General features: G+C 43.1%; 1 protein-coding gene and 1 long non-coding RNA gene across 5 annotated transcripts in view; one reads left to right on the forward strand and one right to left on the reverse strand.

The window, feature by feature from the left end:
• Positions 1-19,581, reverse strand: part of PRKG1 (protein kinase cGMP-dependent 1) — a 1,007,212-nt gene that overhangs the window by 772,214 nt on the left and 215,417 nt on the right. The gene's annotated exons all lie outside the window — the stretch shown is intronic.
• The window catches only part of LOC128349244 (uncharacterized), a 67,577-nt gene continuing 64,938 nt past the window's right edge, over positions 16,943-19,581 (forward strand). For all 3 annotated transcript variants that reach the window (XR_008318654.1, XR_008318656.1, XR_008318655.1), the window contains exon 1: positions 16,943-17,245. This is a non-coding gene — a long non-coding RNA (uncharacterized LOC128349244). The remainder of the gene's footprint in view (positions 17,246-19,581) is intronic.

A 19,581-nucleotide genomic window follows, 5' to 3' on the forward strand; every position in this document is an offset into this window, starting at 1 on the left:
CAGAACTATCAACATAGACAAGATTTAAGTTTCTGGTATACTTCTTTTCAACTAGATGCCCTGGAACAAACACTCTGTTTGATGATGAGGTGGATAGGATGAGTGGTAAGGTCCATTACCCTTATGCAAACTGGTCACTTGTTTTAATCTAGCATAAACAGTTTTACATAGCAGACATTTTCAATTCAAGCAAATAACAAGGTGTCAGTTCCCTGCACTCACAACAAATTTTCTACTAGCTTGCACACCCTGAAATGCCAAGCTTGAAATTCAGAGCAATTTCAAAACGACCATCATAAGGGAGGCTCACATGTGCATATATCTCACTTGGTTGACTGCTAAACCAAACAGTGACTTGCATGTTTGAACATGCTGCCAGAAATCTTATCACCACAATCAGAACTTTCATATTGAGGCGCTTCACATGTTGAGTATGAAGAGCCAGACGGGATTTGTGTGGAGAGAGCGGGCTTAGCCTGCTCTCCCCACACACGAGCAGTTGCTCATTGCTGGGCTGCTGCATAAGCCACCCAGACGACCAGCTGCTCCGGTCGGGCGCTCCCATGCCTGACTGTGGCTCCGTTTGGAGCCCCGGGGGAAGGGGAGTACCACCATGCGGTGCCTCGGCCCCCTGAAAGGCACTGGGGTCCCTCCTCCCCTCTCCCCCCCACCCAAGTGTGTCAGCTGCAGCTGCAAGCAGTCGCGGTTGACACGAGCCTGGTGGTTCTCACAATTGCTCAAAACAGGGCTGGGCTCCCATAGCCCGGTTTTGAGCAATCATGTGAATAGCTTCATTGTCTCAAGAGCACCTCTTCAAGAACCATTAAATGGAGCCATTTCACAAATTCAGCAGGCAATTATCATGTCCTCTTCACTGTATAGAGAATGAGTGTGTGTGTGTGTGTGTGTGTGTGTGTGTGTGTGTGTGTGTGTGTGTAGATGTTGGGATCATGTCTACTGGCCTCTACCTCATGCACCTTCAATAGAGCTTGGGAAGAGACAAGCGTGCAAACTGTTCATGCATAGACTGAGCAATCAGGTGCCCTGCCAAAAGCAGAGTACTTGCTCACTCACATCTACACTTGTATCATTTGTACACATGTAGGATCTGTTCACAAGCTCTGTTGAATCTACTCTACTCATGGGTTGAGAGTGGAGTAAATGAACATGATTCCAACATGCACAATGTACTCCTCAATACATTGCCTGTACACATCATGTCACATGAACAGGGCAAAAAAAAATGACATGTCTCTGCAATGGATTTGTCTCTGTAAACCAGAATTCAGCTTACAGATAACTATGGAAATGGAACAGATCATGAGTTCTATCTCTAACTTCTTAAACTGTCCTAGCTCCTCATTAGCACACATTGAGGTCACTCATCCTCCTACCTTGCTTCCACATAACCAAAAATTGAGAGCACACATAGCTTCCAAACCCAGGTAGAACACAGTTTTTTATTGGGTAGATGACCTCAATGTCAATAAAAAGAAAATTGGCCTAAGGGAAAGAAAAGCCAGCTAAGGCAAAAAAGCATCCCTTAAAGTGGTGGCTCTCTTATATTTAGCAGAGAACAACTGTCCCTATTCAACCCAGCATTGGATTTCTGCAGGGGCTGTTGCTGAAGTCTACTGTATGCATCCTTTTAGATGATGAGCACTTTGGGGACATCTTTTTTGTAAGTATTCTTTTTTATATGTAAATAACTTGAAGAAGTTATTTGTTGAAAAGCGGTATACAGATAATGCTAATGAGGTCATTCACAAAACCAAAAACTGTCTCCTACCCAAGAAGTGACTGTGTGCAATCAAACTTTTCCTCCTACCTTGACTCCACACAATCACTTTTCCCTCCTCCTACCTAGTTGTTTGCTTGCATGCAACCAAAAATTGGGTACACATACAGCTCCCAAACGTAGGTAGGACAGAGTTTAGAGTTGTGTGAATGACCTCTATGAGATCATGCACACAACCACAACCACCAGCAGTGTGGAGGGCTGGAGGAGAGGAAGGCTCCTGCCTGCTTCCCCGTACATGATCTTTCTCCCCATTTTGCTCTGCCACTCACTGTGGCATATGAGCAGCACCGCAGCAAGCGGCAGAGCAGGGAGCTGGAGGAGGAAGTCCTCCAGCATTCCTCAATGCACTGCACTAGGACGACTGCACTGCATTGCACTGAGGGATCCTCCCTCAGATGGGTATTCTTGCTGTCCGGCTTGGTGTACGCAGTCTGAACATACACATGACCCTGGTGCCAGGGTTAAGGGTGCACTCATGCCCCAAACCCTATCTAAACCCCAGGGTAAAAAGTAGGGTAAGGCTGGGTGGGAGTGCGAGGATCATGAGTGACCCTGGCACTCCACACAAGTAACCTAAACTCAGCTGGGCTGCCCCAGACTGGGTTAGGCGGCTCATGAGAACAGCTTTAATGTACTTCTATCAAGCATGACCATAATTTTGACAAATGCTTTGAAGGGGTTATTTGTTTTGGAAGACTGACAAGTGAATAATGGAGTGCTGAGTTCAAGCCTTGTTCCTAATCCACCTAAGAAATGGATCTTCTTGTGTTACAAACTGGCTTGGATTAGAGTTAGTTTAGCCAAATGGCCATTTTTGCAAGGTCTACAATGCCACTTCAGGTTAGAAACTTGTAAACTTCATTTAAGGAACAGCCTTGCCATTCTGTAAGGAGAAGCCTCAATGTTGAGAAGAATGCCTTCTCAACATTGAGGCTTCTCCTTACAGAATGGCAAGGCCATTTTGACATATGCAAAACTACACAGAGTAAGAAGAATGCCTTCTTATTCTGTGTAGTTTTGCATATGTCATGAAAGAGGTTCACCCAAAAGGTCTCTCCACCCCATCCCTAGTTTTTGCATGCCCATGAAGTATGCTCCTAAGTGGGGTGGGGAGAAATTGGAGGGATAAAATATTGAAAAAGTTTCTTAGCCAAAGATGTACTCATGGATATCTATGTAAGCCATTTTAAGTCATTAATTTTGTATTTATATTATTTCCCAGAACATACTTTATTATCTACTTATCACTTTTTGCAAAGATCCTTGAGTAATCTCATTTCCTCTTCATTTTATTGTGCACAGTTTGTTTCCATCTGTCTGATAAATGGTTATCATTTGGAGTACAATTCTGGTGAGAACAGTTGCTCTAGTGCTTGTCATGTGAACCTCTGTGATTCTCCGTAACAAGATGTTGCCATCAATCTAATTTATGCTTAAGAACACGACATTTCTCAGAGTCATTGTACTAGTTAGACAGCATTTCTACAGTGCTGATTCATCCGATACAAAATGATTTCACATAATTTTTTAAATGAAACATCATAGCATTTCCCCAGTCATTTTTCTTTTTAATATTATTTCATTTCAACTCAATATATGTTAGCCATCAGGTTTAACTGAAAATATATAAGTCTAGTGATATTCTGCAAGCTAAAATGATGTGTAATGATGTTTACATGATGCTTTTAAATATCAGAATCTTCCAAAGATATCACATTGTCATAAACCAGTGCAGTTATCCAGAACCCCATGTCCATACAGGGTTTCCACTTTCGGCTCTGGCTGACATCTCATAAGTTCATGGAGCTGTTTTCCTTTCCATGGTGGGGCAGACCATTTGTCTGCTGCTGCCTTGATGCTGCCTTGATGCTGCCTTGTAGCTGAGTGTGCAAGTTCCCAGCTATTTCCAATCAATCTAATCCAGTCATATGTATTGTCACTTTTTCTTTTTCTTTTTTTCAATTGGTGTGCCTACAAATTCTGTAGTCAGTAAGATGAGTTATTGAGCTGGTCCTTTTGAGCTAGTTACAGGAAGGCAGAAAACATGTTTAACCTGCTCTTCACTTGTCATATAACAACTATGAACCACTATGGTGACACAGCTGCCAATAATGCAAATAAAGTTTAAAACAAAATGTATGTAGACCTTCCTATTTGTCAAGATTTCCCATGCCGATATCATCTGGAAGATTTCTTTTGTGAGGGTATAGATGGAAATTTGAAGAGTTAGGAACAAGCACATTTGCTTAGCTTTCCATATACGATGTGATATGCGTATGGACACTTCCGTACAATCAGCTTCATGTATTCAGTCAGGATTTGAGTGTTTCTCAAACATTTCACATGGGAAATCTCTTATTAAACTTGGGAGAGCTTCAAAACCAATATGTGACCTTGGTGTGGTTCCAAAAGTAAAAGACAAAGATCCTGATGTCACTTTCAAGCCCTGAACAACTGAACTATTTACTTGTAGCCTACATACATTAATGTATGTTCTGACCCCAAATCAGTCCCAGCAGTGAAAAACTACAGTGAATATTTGTAGGCTGAAAACACCGTCTCTCCATAGGCAGCAGCAACAGGAAGCCAGAGGCAGGCTCAGAGGAACATAGGAAGCTGCCATATACTGAGTCAGACCATTGGTCTATCTAGCTCATATTGTCTTCACAGACTGACAGCAGCTTCTCCAAGGTTGCAGGCAGAAATCTCACTCAGCCCTATCTTGGAGAAGCCAGGGAGGGAACTTGGAACCTTCTGCTCTTCCCAGAGTGGCTCCATCCCAAGGGAAATATCTTACAGTGCTTCTAGTCTCGCATTCATATGCAACCAGGACAGACCCTGCATAGCAAAGGGGACAAGTCATGCGTGCTACCACAAGACCAGCTCTCCTCTCATCAACACACTACAGAAACAAACTGCCATAAAAAAGGATGGAATTAGACTTGGATTCCAAACTACTTTTGAGCTTTACTGGCTGGCAACATATCATTATAAGTTACTATGGCTTATATGAAGGAGCTCCCAAACACCATTCCGGGAGAAAAGGAAGGCCTGTGCACTTACCAGCTGCCACTACAAAGGAGCATGGGGGGATAATTACAACCGGGATAGAAAAGTCCACCTCTCACTGGTGGTGGTAGTAGTAGCAGCAGCAGCAGTAGTAGTAGATACTGTTTGTCAACAACAAGTTCACAAAGTAGTTTACATAGCAAAAACAATGAAAAAATGATAAGAAGTACAAGAAAATAGTTCCCAGTTGCCAAAAGCGCTGACAATCTAAAAAGAAACAGAAGGGAGAAACCAGCAACAAGGGATGCTAGGATTGAATCAGAACAGTTCCTTTCCCCATGCTAAATCGAAGAGATTCAAAAGATGCCTCTTTGCACACTTAGAAGCGTTTCAAATATAGCAAGCACAGCTCTACATGAATGGGAAGGCAGCCAATGGAGATGGGTATTAGAGGAAGCTCCAATGCATTGAACACCAAGCAAGGGAAAGCTGGGGAGGTTGCAGAAGAGGACAGGAGCAACCATATAGTAAGGCTATTCTCATGACTAGACCTACCTGTGTAGGAGCACTGCTAGCCCGGGCAGGGTGGGTTGTGAAAACCGCCGGGATCGTTCTCCTCCACTGGGTAGCCCAGGTTCTAAGACCAGGATGCGTGTGAGCCTTCGATCGGGTTCACATGAGTGAGTGGGCTGCTGGCAGCCATACACACCACAGAGCCAGGGGTAAGAAGCATCCCAGCAGCAGGAATTCTCCAATGCACTGCAGTGCTCACATGGTGTATTGTGGGACTCCTGGCATCCAGGCTTCTTTCCCCCCACCTGCCTCTGGAGTGCTGTGCTGCTCGCTGCAGTGCCAATCATGCGGGAACGCAAAGGGCAGCGCACAAACGAAACAGCAATCAGTTAGCCAAGTAAAGAACTTTTTATTCACTCCGGCCTTTTAAATTTTGATTGGATTTTAACTGATTTTTAAAATATATATTTGCAATTGTTTTGTATTTTATTTTATATTTTCTTCTCCCCACCCCCACACACCTTTTGGTATGTTATGATTTAATGTGTTTGGTGTTTTTATCTATGTTTTAATGTTGTGTTGTAAGCCGCCCAGATAATAATTAGTTTTGGGGAGGCTAAAAAATAGAGTTTGTTTATCATCATCATCATCATGTGGGTAAGATCCAGGTTTTTCCCCATCTCAGTGGAACTGGTCGTGTGAATGACCTTAGTCTTGTGTTTTTCTTCTATATTTAAATAATTTTTTGTGACATATGGTGTACTAATCTGATAATATATTATATAATTTGATATATTACATTTAAAAAACACCAATACGTGTTTATGAAACAGGCATGTTTTCACAGAAATTGGCATGGTTAGAACATAAGAACAGCCCTGCTGGAGCAGGCCCAAGGCCTATCCAGTCCAGCATCCTGTTTCACACAGTGACCCACCAGAAACCTCTGGGGAACTCACAAGCAAGCGGTGAGGGCATGCCCTCTCTCTTGCTGTTGCTCTCTTGCAACTGGTATTGAGAGGCATTGTGTCTCTGAGGCTGGAGGTAGCCTACAGCGTGTCCTCCATGAATTTGTCTAAGCCTCTTTTAAAGCCATCCAAACTAATGGCCATCACCACATCCTATGGCAAAGAATTCCACAGTTTAATTATGAACTGTGTGTAAAACTACTTCCTTTTGTTGGTCCTAAATTTCTTGGCAATCAGTTTCATGGGATGACCCTTGGTTCTAATGTTAAGAGAGGGAGAAAAAAAATCTCTATCCACTCCAACAGATCATGATAGACAGATCATTCTAACAGATTGAGATAGATTCTGCAGAGTTTTCAAAAATAATGGCTGACATCTTAACGCTGCTTGTGTGAAGCCAAAAGTGTACAGTTGCTACACTTCTGCTTCAGCAGTGCATTGCTCACGTGCAGGGGGAGATTTTCTCCGGTCTCCCCTGCCTATGGAAGAACTCTGTGCTACCATATGTTTCTAAGAGCTGCACTACCTTTGGGGATTTATTTGTGTGTTGCACAGAGTGCTTCTGCCAAAAGGGGAGATAGCTGAACATTGTTCCCCTTCCCATGAGTACCCATGCTGCTGAAATGGGAAGTAGCTGATACCCACGTGCTTCTTTTGTGCCCAGCACTAGTCAGGCTATTGGTCAACATTCTGATCCCTGTTTATGTACTGCTACTGCCAAAAACACACACTCAAATAGAACTATATCAAAACATTTTAGTTCATTTTTATTGAAAATTATAAGGAGAGAAAATATTTACTGGAAATTAGAAAGAGAGAAATATAGTTATTAGAGGCAAATGGACAGAAAAGGAAAGAGTGAAGAAGAATATATTTTAAATGAATCTTTAAAGAAGGGCCTATAAATGTCAATCACTAATTAAATGTATCAAATAATCTGTTCCATTTTCTCTCAAGGACCAGTAGGGTTGCAAACATTTTCTGCATACAAACTGAAATTACTCTGTCAAGGTTGGTAGGACAAACATGGTTTAAACTGAAATAAGTTGGGGGGGTTTAAATTGAGTTTGCAATCAGTAAACTGTTAAGCATCATATACCATTTTTAAAAACCACAGTATTAAAACCCATGGATACTTAAGTACATATGCCATACTTGTTTTAGCAAACAAAGAGTTAATTCCATTACATGGTATTCTCCATTTACAAGCCAACTTCAGAAGGCTGATATCATACGACTGAACATCCTATTAAATAAGATTGCATAAATAAGATATCCTATTCATTTTAATTGCATATCCTGTTGCAGGAACACCAGAAAGCAACAGAGAAATGTTAACATCACATCTCCCCATGATAGCATCCAAATTAACTTATCACAAGAGTGTTCTCCAATAAGGACAGGTACTGTATATATGTTTGTATGTTGTACTTTTTAGATTAATACATACACATACTTCTCTCACACACATATACCGAGGCTCTCTTAGCAACCCACCACTGTACTTCATCTAGCCTTATTAGGGTTGCATGCAGAAGGTTCCAGGTTCCCTCCCTCCTCCAAGATAGGGCTGAGTGAAACTCCTGCTTGCAACCTTGGAGAAGCCGCTGCCAGTCTGTGTAGACATTAGACAATACTGAACGAGATAGACCAATGGTATGACTTGGTTGAAAGCAGCTTCCTATGTTCCTAGAAGCTCCACCACCGACAGTTCTATCCAATGCTGCCTGGAAGCATTCTTCCTTAGAGGTCTGTACTTCCTTGGGGGTCTATTTCTTCTGTGCTCAGCAGGCCCTATTAAGGCAGCAGCACGAGCGGCAGGAGCACCAGATTACTAGGGATAACATTCCCAGCATCTCTCTTGGACCCCAGCACCACCAGATAATTATTTAGCATTGTAGTGCTGTGATCTGTATAAGATACCTTGGAGATCATTTGATCAAAAGGGAAAAAATGTATTGATTAATAAATCAACATTTTGCAAAACAGGACTGAGGGGAAATCCTAGGCACCTGGTTGCTAAGTATTTGGTGTTAGTACTAGTGCCCATGAATATGAATTTTTCCCCCAAAACACTTTGCCCTTCAGATCATGTGAGTCACCAAGACTAAGATATTACTATTTAAGCGGCAATATCTTGTGTTTCTTTCAAAGTTCTACCAGGGGATGTTGCTGTTGTGTACCCTTGACCAAAGAACAATTTGCTTCTCTGGAATGATTTCCTTTCCCAATAAATCCATGGGCTCTTCCAGGTGGCTATTTATTTCAACTTCAGCACAAATGCCAATGGGAGTTATAACGGGGGTGTCTAGATGACATTTAATAAATACTGCATAAGTTCATAGTGCCATCTGCTGGTAATCTGTGAAAAAGACATATCTTTTCTATTTAGAATAAAAGTTACACAGAGTTCTTCTGCAAACCACAAATATTTTCTTGAGGGTCGTGCAGCCCTCAGGGAAATATCTGCACATTGCACAGAGTGTTTCTAGGAAAGGGGAGATTGATGAAAACTTCACACACAAGCACCCATGCTTAAGAAGCAGGAATGCATCCATTGCATGCATGCTTCTTTTGATTACACACATGCAATGTAAGTTAGGATGTGAGCCACTATTCACTGCTTCTCTGCTGCAAGCAGCATTATCTCTGGATACCTTCACCCAAAACAAATCAAATAATACTTTATTATAGTCACAGACCAGTACAATTATAATACATTCACATAGAAGCCCAACAGAGTGAACCATAAAATTTGTAATATAATAATAGCAAATCAAACCTCAAAACAGAAAAGCTAAATTGAATTTATAATGAGCTCCTGGTAAATTTTGCTGGTTACCAAACAAAACTTAGCCACATTATAAGATAATAATATCACCCAGATCTGCTGATGACAGTCTAGTCTGGGTCTGGTTGCTATCCAAGGAATTTGAAGGGGGTTCCCCCTTTTTTTTGTTTTTACAGAAGGCTGTCAAAAAATTTAAAATGAAATGCTGGAGTTTTTCAGCTTCTTCTGACAGTTACTAAACTCACTTTCCCCCCACAAGCTAGCCATTTCTACAGTATTCAGATTAAGAGGCAGTTTCTTTGTTATTTCTGTGCAATTGTTTGACTAGAGAAAACTGGAATTTATTCTGCCTTTAAGTGACCTGTTTCAATGGAACTGAACAGTAATTACGCTCACAGCTCCTTCCAAATAACATGAAGCTAATTCTTTGTCTGCAAATAGATGTGGCTTATTTGTAATACCTCAAAGCAATAGCATAATCATTACAGGACACAATCAGGGGCTGTAGTACAGGAGGAGACGCAAATGAGATCTCATATGTAGGTGAAACAAATTCATATCTATTATTTGCTGCTGCTGCTGCTGAGATTTCCCCCCCACCCAGAACTCATAATGATTCTCCATTTATTATCTACTTCATAAATTATTTTAGCAAACAGAGTACAACAATCAGAAATGGAAATCTTTGCCCTCTGACTCAGACTAGTTGGGAAAACAAGGTCAGCTAATTATACATGAAATACAGAGCTGCCTTTGTGCACTACACAACGGATGAGAAGTGAACAGAAGTATAAAGATATTATTCAAGGTGAAAATAAGTTAACGCCACTCTACAGTCGGCATGCAGGATTCAATAATCAACTTCCATTAGTACATACCATGTGTTCATTCTCAGCTTTTAAGAGGAAGAACACAAAACTTTATTACTCCAGGCCTAGAAACATGCCCTGGCAGATGAAATGCAAGCAGTTTTGGTGATTTCATGCCAAAATAAAAACCTGAAGTTAAGAATCTTCATTCTTTCATTCTTTCAAAATATTATACCTTGCCCCTCCAGGACACTACTGCTCGGGACGGCTCACAACAATAAATAGATACAATACACCATAAAAGTAATAAAATTAACCAAATTAAGTAAACAAGTTAAAGTCAGGTTAAAGACATTCATCAGATGTCATGGTTTATTCCATGCAACAGCCATCTTGCCCCATCCCAAAGCAGAGCTTAATATGCTTTTCTGCCAGAAGCCCTATTCAAATATTGGGGCCTTTCACACCATCACGCAGGCAGGTGGGTGGAGGAAAGGTAGAGTTAAGCCTCCATTCCATGCAGATGATCCGGACTGTCTCAGCCACACCGCCGCACACAGCGGCGACCGGTTCCAGAGGCCAGGGGAATCCCACAATGTACTGCGTGACAAGAGTGGCGCATTGGGGAATTCCCCTGGAAGACTGTCGCTCTAGGCGTTCATCTCTGTGTCAGTGTGGGTTGCACTCAGCCCGTGCTGACACACAATCCCAGAGCCTGGGTTAATGGTGCACTTGCTTTGTTAACTCAGGCTAAGAACTGGGCTTTGGCACTGGGTATGGTGCCAAGGAACAGCTGCGATCTATGTGGATCCCAGCAGTTCTCACAGGCTTGGCTGCTTGTGAGAGCAGGCTCAAAATGTTCTGCCAGTGTACAGATGTCTGCACCACTGTTCCCTGTAACAGAAAATCCCAGAAGTTGTTGACTACAATTCCCAACATCCTCAGCCAAAGCCCACTACAGCTGGGGATTCTGGGAACTGTAATTAATAACATCTGGGATTCCCTCTTACAGGAAATAGTGCTCTGTACACTCGTACATGTATTTGTGTGAATATACCTGTGTTCATTTTAGAAGTGAACATGGGTGCAGCTCCCTTAAATGCATGATACAGATAGGAAGTGTACTTTTGTACCTGTGTTCAACATAGCATGTGACTATATGTACCTGTGTACACTGTACACTCCTATGATGGTTAGTATTGTCTAGAACAACCTAGGCAAGCAAACTGCCAATGCAGTGGCAACACGTTTAATACCAATACAATAAACGGGGGCGGGGGGACTATAGCAGGTCTTGCAAAACTTGTGGCCCATCAAGCCAAATGGGCCTCATAATCCTCTCAGTCAGGACCAAAAAAAAACCCCCAAACCACAGGTTATCAAACATCTACCAAGTAACATATACATATTGTAAAGATGTGCATAAAGACAGCACTGGATAGCAGTGGCACACCTAGGTCATTTTGGAGCCCAGACCTCAAGGAATTTAGAGGCACTTCCCCCCTCAGCCGTGAGGTCCCCCCACTACCACGAGGGGAGAGGTGGCACCCCATGCACTGGAGACTGGGGTGACACATGCCAGTCTCCGCTTCTTCTCCTTAATGACCCGGGGGATTTGCCAGGCATGCTGCTGCTCCTCAGCTTTACACAAGGCAACCAGAACCACAAAAGATCCCCCCTCTTCAGCAAACCTCCTCACCACCACCATGCTCAGTGTAGGAGGGCACTCCCAATATTCCTCCATGCTCTTCCCTAGACTTCAGTGAAGTCCCTCCATGGTTACTAGCTTACATCCATGCATTAGTGGTGGGTTTTTCCCCTCCTCCTTTGCTTCAGATGAAAAGAGATTCTAAATCTGACCAGAAAGGAAGCAAAGCTGCCCCCAATCCTCCTAACCCCCTCCCCCCATGCCTTTCAGAATCATCTGGTTAACATCCTCCATTTGCCCTTCTTTAGGACTCAACTCTGCAGATGAATGAAGGCTAGAGAAGAGCAGTGTTTGGCTAAATGCATTATTGGGCTTTCATCAAGTACCTTCAAGCACCAATTCCATCTTCTGGCAATAAGGCTCCCCATCTTTCATACAGTCTTTCTTTTAGAACAGTTTTACTATTTCACCTTTGCTTTTTAGACATAAAAATGCAAAATAAGAATGTGTAAATGATAAACTCAAGCATTTCTCCTTGAATGAAGCTAACAATATATGGCCCACAAACATGAGCCAAAAGAGAGAAGTGAAACAAAACGTGGCACAATTTATTTTATCCCTGCTTTGCTCTTTTCTTGCAAGATAGAACAGGGATATTTGAGAAATGTACTGAAGGCGATAAGTGGTTCACTGCTATTTCATATCCAACATTAGGTAAGTATTTTCAGTCTGCAACAGTTAAGGGCTGGCTTGACTTCCATTTTCATATCACTTGTCACTGCAGATATAGCCTCTCTTTTTTTCTCTTTTTTCTTTTAAGCTATTTCTAACGTAGCCTTAATAAAGGACTTGTGTTTTGGAGTTTAATGCAAAGAAATGCCAGACTCAACAGAGTAGAACATACTGAGCGCCTGGAAACCACTAACATTTTTTGTATACTGTTTTACACAAAAATGGGTTTCAAGATGATTTACACAAAGCAACTACATTGGTCTAGTTCTGTAACCTCTGTTTGTAATATTTAACAATCTTTTTCACCTCTAAACTATGAGGTGAAAATATATTTCAATGTTTGCTCAAAAGCACCTTTATTCCCCCCCCCCCTCCTTTTTTGCTAAAGCATATGGTGAAAGTATGCTGTTCAGGCTGCTCTGGCATACATCTGGCTCTGACCTGACTCAAAATAGGGCCAAACATGTTGAGTGGAGGAATTTCACATGTTAATTTCCCAGCAGTTGAAGTCTCACCACATGAAAAAATCTGAGGAAACCAAACTGGTGGACTATCCAAAGAGGCAGTCCACAATAAATTAAGGATCAGAGCAGCCCTACAGTCTGGCCATTATCCAGTTTTACTACTTAGGCTATTATGTATTTTTGACTTTTCATGTCTTTTCATCTTTTTACATCCATTTTTATGCCCCCGATCCCTTTTTATGCCTTTATGCACTTGTATGACTTTTATTACAGGTTTTTATGCCCTCATGCTTCTTGTGTACTTTCTACTATTCTTATTATTTTTAGTATTGTTATGTACCTTAAGTACCGTACGTACCATATGTAATCACCCTGTGTACTTTTTATCTACTCTCACTTTTAATATGTTACTACCCCTTATACTTTATGCTGGTCTATGACCATAATAAAGAATAATTGAGGGTCAGAGCTAAAAAGGAACAGACTGTTTTCAAGCTTTCTTGCAAGATGAAGACATGGTGTGGGGGTGGCCATCAACAACCACAAGGCTGCTGGTGAGTCCTAACAGTGATGAATTCAGTGGTGAGTCAGTCCAATCTGTAACTGAGGAATTCTAAATGAGTCAGTAACTTAGGAGTTCTAAGAATGACATTTGCACAAATGTGTGTTGTGTGTTGTGTGTATGTGTTGCAGGGGCGTAACTACAATTAGGCAGGGGGAGGCCGTTGTCTTGGGGCCCCCGCATTGGGGGGGCCCCTCAGAGGCTCTCCCCCACCCAATCTTCTCAACATCCCCTGCCCCCGGCGCCTTCCCCTCTGGCTGCTGCACACTCACCATCCAGCAGCTCTCTAAAGCCAAGGCTGCCTTCAGAGGGAGGGGGCCATCCTCACGGAGGGCCTCCCGCCAAGCCAGCCTCTCTAGGAAACCCCACTCCCTCGCCTTAACCCTCTGCTTGCCTCCTCCCTCCACCCTTGCCACGGGGAGGAGAGCTCCAGACAAGGACTTCGCCGCACGCATGCCGCCTTTCCAACCAACTTGGGGATGGCTTTTCTGCGGCACTGTTTCTCTCCCCAGCGGCAGCCAATGCAGAGCTGAGTTTCCCAGGCCTGTAGCCCGTCTCAAAATGTGGAGCGGGGGCGGGGGTGGTTGGGGTTGCAGGTTATAAAATGTTCAGCTATGAAGCATGGAAAACGGGCTGGGGAGGGAAGAGAATTTTTTGGTGTGGCACTGATAAATACAGGAAGCTGTATTTCGTGTGGAAGCTGAATCTTTCAGTGCTCAGCAACGCTCCTGCTGTTCTAAGAGGCCAAAAGACACGAACCGCATCTTGGGCAGGAAAGATCACCTCTACTCTTGGCCATGGCTACATTGGGTGACAGGGAGTTCCATAGGTTAGTTCTGTACTATGTAGGGAACCGTGTCTATTTTCTCTTTCCAACTGTGCGACTGTCAGCACATAGCCCTTTCTCCCCATTCCCCACTACTGCAACAGATCACTGCTTTACATAAGAGAGCAAGGAAGCAGCAAGAGAGCAGGCTAACAGTATTTTCCAACTGACTGCACTGAGGAGGGGGCAATTTTTGACAGTCTCCCCTTTCCCCCTGAGCACCACCCAGAAGTATGTCCCCAAGGGCTACCGGAGGAAGGGAAGGGGTCATCAAAAGTTTGCCCTCCCCTGTGCACCGATCCAGTAAGTTGGGAAGTGCTATTAGCCTGGTCTCTCTCTCTCTCACTGCATTGGTGCTTCCTGGCTTTCTCAAATCAGCCGCTGTTCTCTTCAGAGCACCACCATATTTTATCAGCGGTCCAGTACGTAACAAACACACAGGAGTGCCTGGGGCATTTTCAATACCAAACAAATGTACTGTTGCAGAAGCTCTCATTCACTCTATATGTCCACAGAGACATATTACCACAACGCCCTGTCTGTGGGACTACCTTCAAAGAGTGTTTGGAAACTAGGGATGCACAAACCAGTTCAATGCTCTCCCGCCCCCCCCCCCCCCAAGTGCCTACCCGATCTTCCTTTTGAAGTCATTAAAAAAAATTTCGGGGGGGGGGGCATTTAAGAATCTTGTCTCAGGGCCCACTCCCACCTAGTTACGCCCCTGATGTGTTGCTTATATATTGTACAGTTTCAAAATGCTGAAGTGATGAGTAGGTGTGGGATTGTCCTCTGTGAATGATCTGTTGCCACTAGAAGATATGCAGCACTGACAAATTGAGTGGCATGTCACTCTCACTCAAAAGGTGTTCTCTTTCTGTGAGACCCTGACTGTATCCAAAATTCCCTTCTTCCAGAGAAAGTCCCTTTCAGTGATGGATACAATCCATTATCTTCAATATTGATTTACACATTCTTAAGCACAGTATCAGGATGTATCTGAACAACTGATAGTGCAGGGGTGGGAGTGCTCCCAGTAAATTCAGAAGGGGCTTGAGCACTAAGTTTGTACTTAATTGAAAATAGAAATGTGCCCAATATAAATTATTCATCTAACAACTACTGTTACTAAACAGAAACCCTCTTTCTTTCTTGAAGAAGTTTGAGAGTGCTATTACAGCTAATGGTATGGAGACTCACCCAGCAGTAGAGGACATGATATTGGACCGCATGGTACAACCATTTTGCTGAAGCTAAGCAAGTCTAGGTATGTATCAGCTCTTGCCTGTAGGCTTCTCAGAGGCATCTGGTGGGCTACTGTGTGAAACAGCATGCTGCACTTGATAGGCCATGAGCCTGATCCAGCAGGGCTTGTGTTCTTATGGGTGACTGCCTGGGAATCTCGTGTATTCTTTGGAGGAAGAAAGCTGGTACACAAATTTTCATTTAAAAAATCAATATTTAAATCTGGTAAATGGGGTCTGCAGTGGGTTTTTATTGTTTTAAGATGATAGTGGAAGTGTGGACATAATGGGGTGCATGTTCATAATGGTAAGTAAAGCATACAATAAACCACCAACTCTCTTAAAAATTATTGTTATCCTTGACCTTTTTGCATTTTGTCCTATAATGTGTCCTTATATGCATTTTGTATGCAGAGTCAAATGCTGAAAAACCTATAAGCAAAAGTGATGAATCCAAGACAGGATAATTCTTCACCTTTCCTATTCAGACTAATTTTGATTAGCAACACAGGGCAACAACTGCAAAATGGATGTTTTGTTTTAATTATAACCTCAAAAACAGAAGAGTACTGAAAGCATTTTTATAATTTTAATAAAAATGGTGAAAGCAAATATATATATATATATATATATAGAGAGAGAGAGAGAGAGAGAGAGAGAGAGCAGTACAGGCTGTTTCCCTTACTTCTTTATAAATGAAATTTCAGGATTATGTCTTAGAATGGAAGCAGCCCTATGTAGTGCTAAAGAGGATGGTAGGTTTATAAATTACCTAGAAAAAAATAAAGCAGCAATATTTTGGTGCTCTGAATTGAAAGTTAGACTACTGTAGCAATTTGACGAAAACAGAAATATATACGAGCCAGATATAACAGCAAACACTTAACTCAGTGACCCGACAGCCTTGTCAAAGCTGTTTTCTGAATTACAAAAGGCCTCAGAAGCAGAAGAAGTCAGAAGAGAAAAGCAAAGAGTGGAAATATGATACAGGCAGAGATGAAAGAGAGCAAGAGTGAAAGGTTTTTAAGGAGAACTAGACATAAAGAAAAAAGAAAGATAAAAGAAGAACTGACAGTGAAGTGGAAAATTGGCAGCATAGATGGATGATGACAGGAAAAGGAAGTTATGACAAAGGAGGTATCTAAAAAGGAGATGAGGAAGAAGAGAGAAATATTACATGAAGAGCAGATATTAAAATATGAGGAAGATATATTGAAACTTCTGAAGGCAAACTGTATAAGACTTAATAGTACCAGTAAGAATCAGAACCATCAGAAGCTAAGGCTGAAATTCTAAGGACTCTTACTAAAGAGGAAGTATCTTTGAACTCCATAAAACTTACTTCCAATAAACATGCAAAGGACTATGATGATATGAAGAATTTTACTGAATAAGATTTTTTCCCCTGTAACTGCATGAGAATGTGGGAAATAATGCGAAAGATACTGCAATAGTTATGGCTTTGAATGGGCTTTAAAAAAAACAACTGTAACAAAAAACCCTGAGAAACAGGCGCGTAACAACGATCGGGCAAGGGGAGACAGTTGTCTGGGGGCCCCACTGCCTGGAGGGACCCCCCAGAGGTACCTCACATGACTCCCCATTGCCCCCTGCCCAGCCCCAAGGCCCCTCAGCCACTTGCCCTGTTCGCCGTCTCTCCAGCTTGTTCTCCTGGCCGGCAATCCAGGCAGCAGACACACTGCAAAGAGCTCCTTTTCTCCCGCCTCTCAGCTGATCGGCGGGTGGGCGGGGCTTCCACGGAGGCCTCCGTGTAGGCCTCTGTGAAGCCTGAACTCCAGTAGGGCCCAAGCCAGCCAGGAAGGAGGAGGCAGCCAGAGTGGCCACCACTGTTCTCTGTAGCAGAAGACCCCTTGCTGCCAGGTAGAGTGTGAACTCCTTTTTGTGGTTACCTTCCCCGCCCCGGATATATAGGCATCTGCTTGCCATAGGGTTTTGATATGGGGGGGAGGGACTGAGAAGTCTCTGAATATTTATTTTTAAACAGCTTGGAAAATTTGCTGGCTTAAAAAAAACTATCTAAAAAGTCCTATAAGTGGCTTGTTTCATGGCAGAAAATTACAAAAACTACTGGAAGAAACAGTATTATATTTTATTCATTCATTCATTCATTCATTTATAAATGCACTTATGTTCAAGTTGTTTTGCAACCCAGAAGGTCTGAGTGAGAACTGTGAAGCATGTGTGGTGCTTTTAATTTATTTTATTTTTCTTGTGTGTGAACTGCTCCCCAATAACTTGCAGGGACTTCAGGGTCAATCTGGCCAACATGTGAATGCAGCACCTCTATTCCAGAGGAGAGGTGTGTTAAAGGGCTTTAAAAGCCTCCTGTGAAAAACCTCCTGGAATCGAACTTGACTGAATTTGTTCAGAATTCTGAGAAAACAAACATAGGCTCACCCTGCATGGTTGAAAGTCTCCTTTGCTAATCTGCAGCGAGGGGGCCATTTTAATCATTCATCTTTCTAGTGTGTTCTAGGCATTAAAAGTAAAACAAATGTATAGTACTCAATGTATATCACTATATATTGTGACGTGTGCATGTGTGTATTCAGTGAAATGTATTTCCAGGCAGCATACTTATTTTGGAATATCAGACTTAAATCCTTGGGGGCCTGGGGTGTGCGGAGGCCCTGGACTTTGAGTGGGGGGGCCCCATTTTAAAATCTTGTCTCTGGGCCCATTCCAACCTTGCTACACCCCTGCTGAGAAACCAACAATATTAAACACAAATAAGATCATCTGTATAAGACCAAGGTGCTATTCTCACGAGCAGCAAAAATTGGGCTAGGAGAGCCTAGCCCTATTTTCACTGCTCATGTAAACTACCAGGCTTGCAGGCGAGCTTGGTGGCTAACAAGCGGCTAGCTCGCTTTTGTAGCCCTCCCCTAAGCCCGGGTTTGCGGAGCGAGCATGCCGAAAACCCGGGCTTCCCAATCGTGAGCAGCAGCGCTGTGGCTCTGCACCATGGCTACTCACAAGTAGACCCCCGGAGGGGAGGTGAAAAGCCACCTCGCGGCTCCGGAGGTCTCCCCAGTATGCCCTGCACACTCATGCAGGGTATACTGGAGCTTCCGGGGGCCACGCAGCCCCCTAGCTCCCCAGCCCCCCCTGGCTCCATCACAGAGCTGGCAATCGTGTGGGCGGCTGATCGGGCCACCCAGGGCTCCCTCTCTGCTGCAGAAACCAGGTCTCACTGATCAGAACAGCTAGCACAGCCTATTTAAAATCAGTGTATTGGGAATAGCTTAGTAGGGCTGTCTCAGGCTGAAAGCCAATAAAGCACTGGCTCCTCCTTTGTTTGGGCCTTTTACCTTTTCCCTGCCAGTCTTAACAGTAGCAGAAAAGGGCCCTCTCTTGGAAGGAGGGAAAGAGGCCTTCAGTCCTCAACTTAACGCAGCTGATGACAATGATATTTTACCTAATGGGTTTAATGTCCAAGCATCATCAATCTGAATGAACTCACCAATAATTTCTAAGGAAACGGCATCTATTTTATGTGAGTTATCCTTTTGCATGTTAAACAATAAAAATCATTTAACCTTCTTGGATATCATCTCATTTGAGTAATACTGCATGAAATTGTCTGGTGTTCAGAATAGGGTCTTAGAGATCTTCTAGTCCACCCCCTTGCTCAGTGCAGGAAACTGTTACAACATCTATAACAGATGGATGTCCAGACTCTGAAAACCTGCAGTACAAGAGAGCCACCACTGTATGGGGCAGATACTGTTGCTCTTACAGTTAGGAATGTCTTCCTAATGTCTGGCCGAAATCTGCCTACTTGTAATTTCAACCCACTAGTGAGAGGGTTTCTCATGACCTCATCATGAGAAAGAGAGAACAAATCCACTCCTCCTTCTATGTGAAAGCCCTTTAGATATTTAGACAGGTATTATATCCACTCTTAGTCCTCTCTTCTGCAGGCTAAACATACCCAGCTATAGTACCCTATATCCTATAGATTTCACACACACACACCATTCTTGGATGAAAACACACTCGCCACTCTGCCAGCCTTCACTCAAGTAAAGGGAGCGATGTCCTCACTCCTGTGTCAGCCCTAAAAGCTTATTAGGGGTGTGCACGGTAGGAGTGTGCACGGACCGGTTCGGAGACCATTCTACTGGCCTCCGAACCGGTCCGGACATGGGGTGGTTTTGGTTCGGGAGGGATAGGGTGGTGGGTTCCACAGAAGG

Source organism: Hemicordylus capensis, chromosome 3, assembly GCF_027244095.1.
Source record: "Hemicordylus capensis ecotype Gifberg chromosome 3, rHemCap1.1.pri, whole genome shotgun sequence".
NCBI classification, from domain to species: Eukaryota; Metazoa; Chordata; class Lepidosauria; order Squamata; family Cordylidae; genus Hemicordylus; species Hemicordylus capensis.